We start from the raw sequence: 8,834 nt of genomic DNA, 5'->3' as shown, positions 1-8,834 counted from the left end.
GTCACAGCTGTTACAGTTAGGAGGAACATGTGAAGAAATAAACCATTGAAAGTGCTGCCATGTCATTCATGCCTCAGTGCACTACTTCCTAATCTCAACTCAAGATTAACAGTTAAATTAAGGACAATGTCCAATGTGGGTGTTGTAAAATGCTACCGATATGTGTCTAAAATGCACGTTTTAGTTTAGTGTAAGAAATGTACAGTATAAGGAAATTGTGTGAGAAAAAAAGCTTAAGTTTAAGAAAATATTTTTATTGAAACTTCTTTGTCACCTGATTGTGGAGAATCTGGGCAGCATGATGGTGCAGACTTAGTTTGCTATCTGTCTGGAGTGTAGATTTTCTCTGGGTGCTCTGCTTTTCCAAAAACAAAAACAACATCCCGGTAAGTTAACCGGCTTCTGGGAAAATTGGCCCTAGGTGTGAGTGTGTCTGTCTTGTGATGGCCTAATGTCCTGTCTATGGTGTGCCCTGTCTTGTGCCGATTGTTTGCCCGGTTTGGTTCCAGCTCCCCTGCAAACCTTGAAAGAAACAGTTAGAAAATGAATGTATGTTGAGATTTCCTGAGTGTTACTAACTTTAATACAACATGTATTTCTATATAGAGTGAAGCAGTAAAAATGTGTATCAAAAGCAATGACACTTGTTGCGTTTTAATGTCTCTTAATATATACAGTATAGACAACAGCATTGTATTATACTAGTTCAGGTGGGTAGCTGCGTCAGCATGCGAAGGCTGCAAAGGAACAAGTAATAGGTTTTATTCCATGCTTTAAAAAAGAGAAGAAAGAAAACACAAGGTTTTGGTCATGGTCCAAATGTTGTGTTTTCTTCTCTTTTCAGCATGGAATAAACCTATTACTTGTTCCATTGTATAATACTTACCTGTTAAATACCATCCAGTCCAAGGAACTGTTAATACGGTATGTATTCTACATAATACTGGTGTGTCCCGGTTTTGTCTGAAGTTCCATCTACATGTTGATTGTTTAGATGCCTATTTGCTCAATAATGTGTTTTAAGACGATATTCTCAAAACAGACTGTGAGGAAGTGCTTAAGGAATCTCTCAAGAGGAATCCATTGCTGAAGCCCCTAGATTTTCCACTTAGAAAAACATCCCCCCCCCAATGCACTTTTCTGGCTCAACTTTGAGAAGTTTCCTGAGAAACATGTTTTTACTATGAAAGCACGTCAAAAAGAAAGAATTTAATATCAGCTGTTGCCCTTTACCTGTTGTATCAAGCTTCAGCTGTATTGCAAAGCTTAACTTGTTGGAAAGCAGATTATTTTGAAAAAATATGTGAATATACTGTAGAGACGCAATTGAAACAGCAATTATGTTTTGTGTTAATTAATGTTAAGCCTGCACAAAAAATGCACTTCCTTGCACAAGGCTATGATTGGATTTTAAATATATAATGCTGGTTATTGTAGAGCATGAATTTAGAACACCTGTTGAACAAACGGATGCTTCTACAGCAGAGCGTTCATGAACAGTGCTTTTGTTTATTTCCTGATTAAGGCGCAACCGTTGAAATATAACAGCTGCATATTATATTTCTCGATTTCTTTCCTCATTGGCTTGTGCTTACATTTTTCAGATACCACTGTTACCATTGTTAAATGGCAATAAGAGTACAGCACATTAACCCAGGAAAGTCTTCTGGATTTCCTTCACACCAGTCACATCTGAAATCACATTACTCACAGACCCCCTGAAGCACTCTGTAACAGGACATTGTCAAAACATGTCTGTCACAGGCAGGTAGGTATGGGCTGAGAACCTGTCAGGAAGAGGAAGAAATTTATTCCAAATTGGTGAAAAGTCCTGACATTTCTTGGGGGCAGCCAAAAAAACTAAGTGTATTTTTCTCTGAATGCCCAGTGATTTTGCAATCGGGTCTATTTCAAGTAGGAAATACATGTACATTTCTGGAATGGCTTAATTAAAGCTTATGCAATTGAGAACCATACAGCAGATTTCCAATTAGAGATTACAGTATTTATAGTTTCAGGTGCTAAGCAGTTGCAACCTTCAAGTTGTTCATATGCTTGTATAATTCATAAATTGAAATATCTACCCATCTAAGACCTGAACACAATGAAACGTTTCCTGTTAAACAAATTACAGTATTAGTTCACGTAATAATTAAGTTAAACCAACATCTCGGCATGACACTGTGGCATTAAACCTAGGATTAGGAAACACTTCTTTAAAGATTTGTATGTTCCCTCTGGATGCTTCAGTTTTCTCCCACAGTCCAAACACATAGCGCTGGTTCAATTGGCCCTGGGGTGAGTGTTTGTGCCTTGCGAGTGGCTGGCATCCCATCCAGGGTGTATCCTGCCAGTTGCTTGTCGGCATAGGCTCCAACTCCCCTGTTGACCCTGAATTGGATGAAGGGGGTGGATGGATGGATGGGATGCAAAACATTGATCAAGTCCATCATTTGCAGCCCATGCTGACGTGAACATTCCAACAAGACAAAGGACGTCCTCATGCAGCTCATCTAAACAAAAGCTTTCATGCACAATGAGAATGTGACAGCTCTGCTGTGCATGCCCTACACACTAGATTTGAGCCCATTGAATGTCCATGGGCTGAGATGAGATGAGATGATGTATCATCTACGTCCAGGAGGCAAGAGAACAGCTATTTAATGACAATGTTAATATAGCAAGGCATTGAGGCTCCATTTGTGTATTCATTTAAGTTTCAAAGCAACCGGAAAATACAAAGTGTCCAATTAATCTTGAGCCAACTGACTAAGCTTCTTACAGCATGCAGTGACTCCGTTAGCTAACTGAATATCTGTAACATGCTTTTAGAATTAAAAATGATTTTTATCTCTTACCTTATTAGTACAGTGTCTGTAAAAAATCTTAATGTTCAAAGGCTGCTCTGTAATTTTATGTTAAGTTTCACAAGTTTTTAAACAAGTATTAATTAATTTAAAATTATTTAAATCATAACACTTGTACATGTACATTGGAACAAGTAATAGGTTTATTCCATGCTGAAAAGAGAAGAAAGAAAACACAACCTTTCGGCTGTGGAGCCTTCTTTGGGTGTGCCTTTTTACTGCTAGAGGGCTTTAACTAAAATCATCTAAAGACTGATCCTCAAAATAAATCCTCATTTATTTACTGATCCTCATCTGATAACATGAACACAGAGTTTAAGATCAAAGGAAAAGATATTATCTTCAGTTACAGCCAGTAATCTCAGAATGACATTACCTTATAAATTACACAAAATGCCAGTGAAGGCATTTGAAATAAAATGGTTGGTTTTAATCAATAACCTGCAAATCAATGACCAATTCTTCTACTACAGACAAACCTGAACACTTTAGGGAATAGGCAATTATAGCTCAAAAATGTTTTGTATCCCCTCAGGGGAAGGAGACCTGTTTGTTATTTGAAAGTGGTCAAAAGTGCAGTCTAATAATTTCCTGTAAATCAGATTGGTTTAGCTGTATATATTTGTAAAAGAGTTAACATAACCTGGGTGGCCAGTGGTTAGCATTGCTGTCTCACAGCATTGGGGCCCTGGGTTCAATTCCTGAACTGCTACCAGTGTGGAGTTTGCATGTTCTCACTGTTTGTGTGGGGTTCCTCCAGGTGCTCAGGTTTCCTCCTACATTCCAAAGACACACTGGTTGTTTAACTGGGTTCTGGGAAAAAAAAGCCCTAATGTGAGTGTGTACATACATTTTTTTGTCTAAGTGTGCCCTGCAATGAATTGGTGTCCTGTCAAGAGTATCAATATATTGCGCCCATTGCTCGTCAGGATAAGTTCCAACTTCCCCACAATCCTATTGGATAAAGCCGTTAAAATGGATGGATAGATAGAACTAACTTGAAAGAGGTCATCACCAATGGCCCTCAAAATGAATCTGAAGTTAGTTATTGACTAGAAGATTACTTGAAAACATTTTTGGCCTTATTTTGTAACACAGCATTTATGCAGTATACATTCTTTACCATACAGTACCTCATATCTACTTGTAAATTACAACCATGACAGGTTCATAGACTCTGATTAGCAATAGTCCTGTACTATTTTGACAAAAACAGAATCAAGCAGTCCAGGATCAGTGAGGGCTATGGTCTGTGATACCACCATCATATGCATTTGAAAGTTTGATCATTAGATCAGGCTTATGTTTTATAATTCTTCATTTTTCAGAAGATGTATATTTAACATATCTACAGATAAAAACTGTACCAGGGAGAAATCCTCACAAAGACATTGCTATTGTGTTATAAGTCATTTAAATACCTGTTTAATTGAAAGCATAAAGACTGCAAATTTTGTTTTGGTTCTGTCCACAGAAAAATACAGAATAAGTAATAAGAACTAGAAAAGGATGATTATCTAGTGAGCCTCATTCCCTAGGTGGGAACTGAATAGGATAGGAGTCTGTTGTACTGTACTTCTTATGTAATTAAAATAAACAAGAATGTGTTGTCAGACTGTTACATGTGGTTCAATTACTCCCAGTGTCCATTTTTTCATGGTGTTCTGCACACTTCATTTGTTTTAACTTGCTTTGCTGGCCTTTCATTAAGACCTGTGGCAACCACCAATTCTAGAAGTGCCAGAGAGATGATCTTGATATTTACAGCATTCTCAGTCAAAAAAATATTGTTAGACTTACTGTAGATTTGACAGGTTCAGAGACCATGAATGCTAGCCTTGCTCTTGTGGTTATTTTGCACATCTTTTATTGAGTTTTTGTCTTTTATGGTTTGTTTTTTTAAACAATGAATTGTGTTCTCGGTCATCCCCACCATCAAGGAACCCACTGGTCCTGTGAACCATACTGTGATGGCATTTGGAATTTATTTGGTGTTTGTAAACCAAACGCAAATTTTTAATTTAATTAGAATGGTTGTTTTTTTTTATTCGAATGCCAAAAGTAAGTGAACAACGCCACACAGCTCCAAGATGCTGGGTTGATTTGGACTTGGAGTGTCCGTGTGGAGTGTGCATGTTCTCACTGTATTCATGTGGGGCTTTACCAAGCACCCTATTGATGTCCAGCTTTCCAAAGACATACAGGTTCAATTTCATAGCCCCATTCTAACTGAGCAAGCTGACTGAACATGGCATGTCTTCTGCTCATGCAGAAATTTCCAAATGTACCTGATAGAACTTAGCATTGTAGTAATATTCACACTAAGTCATCTTTTGTTCCCATGCTATTACCGTACTTAATTTGGACAGCTGACTATTATTTTACTTGTATATATATTTTCTCATCATACATGTACTGTATGTCTCTTATTTGTTAAGGTGTTCATGCTGTGTTAAATGAATTCTGTATTGTTCTATGTCTTTTATCTGCCTGCAAAGTTAATTTCCCCTCTGGGACAACAAAATAAGTCAGAAATAGAGAGGTGTATTTCAAGAATGAGGCAGTAGTTTAATTGTTTTTTGAAAAAATTGTTATACAACCCAGCAATAAACTTTCTTTCACTCCACCGTCCACTATCCCATTTCACCAGTTATAGAGACATGTTGCTGGACGCATCGTACTCAAGGTACGTTTATAGAGTATGTGCACATTTCACCATTACCAGATGAAAGTGAAAGCAAGATATGAACCTTATTTAGTAAAACTGCAACAGTAGCACAGCTTGAAACTCTCCAATCGTGGTGCAGAAGCGTGTGTTGTTATCCAAATGAAGAGCAGTATTTAAACGGGGGTGTTTCTGTTCAGCCCACTAGTTTTCTGCGGCTACGATACAGCAGCTGCAGCTGCTTAGCCTTCCTGTCTTGCAGCAGTTCTGCTGCACAATGTATCAATTTCCGACTTAACTAGCAGCACGACTAGATTTCCTCTTTGTAAGAAAATACAAAAAAAAAGTCCAGGAAATTATACACTCCAGAAATAATCAATATGGAAGAAACACTTCATCCTTTGGCACTTTGGCAACGTTTCTGGAGATGTCATAAAAGACCTGGTACATTGAACTGAATAAGACTGGATTTAAAAGAGCATAATTTCTCAAAGACAGCATCTGCTTAGTTCATTTAACAAAACTGATCTTAAACTGCTAAGTGATTGGATTATCCTGCTATGATGGGTTTATTCATGGATTTTTCCTCCAGTTCTTTCATCTGTTACTCAGCCAGGTACTTAAAATACAAGAAAAAATGTTCAGTGAGAGGGGATGGATTTCACTTTATCAACCTATTTTCAGTAATAAGCAATTCAAATGGTACAAAAAGTACCAATGGGCGCCATATATACAAATATGTGAATTTCCATGTTCTAAAATATTTATACCTGCTCTTGTCCTACTCTGTGTTGAATAAAGAATTCTCTGATTTTGTTTCATTAGTCCCTTTTAGAATTTTCAGTCTTTCAATCAACTACATTGTAGCATAGCATTTTTAGTTACAGGCTACAGCAGATTCATCCTGTTTCTATATAAATTGGCGATTTTTGGGGGGGATCAATCTACATGTATGTTCTCAGCTCTGGACTCTTTCCAGAACAGCTGTATGCTTTTCAGTGGTGACAGCTAATACAGAATGAAATATTGCAGAATTGTATGAGAGCACATTGCATCCCTCTGATGTAAAATTCAACAATTTACACTTTTTATGCAAGGAAGTTCTTATTACAGATTAACTGTCCATATTCTCAAGGTATTGTTTAAAAAAAAACATCCTATTCAAATGTTGTCAGTTCAAGTTCATTACTGTTTACTACATATTTACTGCGTTCTTTTATCCATTGACTCCTTTTAACAATTTAATTTTATTTGCGTCATACTGAATCCCATGTGAAAGCAGCATGGTGGTGCTCTGGTTAGGATTGCTACCTCACAGCACTGAGGCCCTGGGTGCAATTCTGGAGTCGGGACGCTATCTGTGTTGAGTTTCTATGTTCTCTCTCTGTTCACATGGGTTTCCTCCGGGTGTTCCTTTTTCCTCCCACAATCCAAAGGCATACTGGTAGGTTAATTGGCTTCTGGAAAAACCTGGGCCTATGTAAGTGTGTGCGTGTCTGTGATGGATTGGTGTCCTATCCAGGGTGTACCCTGCCTTGCACATCAGTTTTTGGGATAGGCTCCAGCTCCTCCATGACCCTGTATTGGATGAATTGATTAAAGATTGATGGATGCATGAATTGCAAGTGGGAGTCAGAGAGATCTGGGTGCTAGCCCTGCCTCCTCAGAGCTCTGGCTTCTGGGCTCAGAAATGTACTCCCGAAACCTTCTGTGTGGATTTTTATGGTCTCTCTGAATGTTATCAGGTTTTCTCAGTAGTTTCATCAAAACTCACTGGTTTCATCATAACTCCTGAAGACATGCGGGTTTGGCTGGCTGGTGTCTTTAAATTGTATGAACACCCTACGATGGACTGGTGTCCTTGGTGATGGGCTTGCTGATAAATGATGAATTAATCTGTTGCATCACTAAATTCAATGCCCTAGGGATCCTTTCACATTAAACCAAAATTCAGAAAGCAAAGATTTTTGGGGGTAGATAATAGTTTTAGATGAACACTCATAAATTCTTAAAATTGTTTTTTTTTTAAATACATACTAAGGGAACAGAAAAACATTTTATTGTACATGTTCCAGCAATCAAAAGCTGATAAGTAAAATGAAGAGTCTACTGATAAGCAGTTTCTACTTCCACATTGTTAGGAAACAAGATACCTTGGTATAATAGATATTAACAGAGCAATTTAAATAAAGCTGTATACAATACATACCAACTTCAATGTACTGTACACTTTTCAAATGAGAATGTACAAAAGATTGTGTGGTTTCTTACAGGAGTAGTAAGTACTGAACTTACAGAATAAGGACTTTCAAGTGACCGGGTGACTTTGTTCACAAAGTGAGCACACACAACTCGGCTCACCGCATATAGTGTCTTCAAACAGTTTCCGCTCCATCGCTCCTACTGCTCTCTGTTTGGTGCATCACTTCCTGTTCTTCTTCCTCTAATTACCACAGTTGAACAGTGTTCCCTGTGTGAAACAATAGTACCTACAACACAAAAGGTATGACATTTCTTTTAAAATGCTTTACTGGAGAAACACTACAGTTGAGTGATACAGTAAATAACCTATTTGATATATCACTAATCAATTCAGTTATATACAAACATCTAAAACTAACACTAATATACATGATTGGGTTCTGGGCTGCTACACCAAAAAGTTTTTGATAATTTTAATTTGTAGAAGCTTACTTCCTCAGATGTGGGAATTCTGGGACTAATGTGAAATCTCTCTAGTCTGCAAGTAAGATCACTAACACTTGATGTCTCTAGAAATATGGTTCAGCTCTCACAGAAAGAGCGTAAACAGCACAAACTTAAAGGTTCCTTCAGCTAATGTAAAATAACTTTCCAAAGATAAACTGACCTATTATAGGAACCTAATGAAAATAATTTAGTTGAAGCTAGGAAAGCAAGGATTTCTTTGCTTTTAGTCATATATTAGTCAGCCATTCTTTAGGCCTTATCTAAAAGCTGGTAATTTTGATGTAAGAGTTAATGACAGACATAAGAAAAATAATTTCACACACAAACATCACTCAATAAAATCCTGATTTTGGAATTTGTCAAACCAGTTTTACTTGGGAATACAAAGTGTTTGAAAAGTGAAAAAAAAAAGTCTTCTAAGATTCGACTTTGTGTTGTCTCAGGGTGGGTGTCGCCATTTCCTGCAGGAACACAGAACTATTTCCTCCTTTTTGCTTGATGTTTGAGTTCACACAGATTAGACATATTGCCTTCCACCTTCATAAAATGAAAATATTCCCGAAAGTAAATGCATTTAGTCTCGAGTCTGGCGT

Source organism: Lepisosteus oculatus, chromosome 2 (assembly GCF_040954835.1).
Source record: "Lepisosteus oculatus isolate fLepOcu1 chromosome 2, fLepOcu1.hap2, whole genome shotgun sequence".
In the NCBI taxonomy this organism is placed as follows: Eukaryota; Metazoa; Chordata; class Actinopteri; order Semionotiformes; family Lepisosteidae; genus Lepisosteus; species Lepisosteus oculatus.
Note: the sequence above shows the minus strand (reverse complement) of the source record.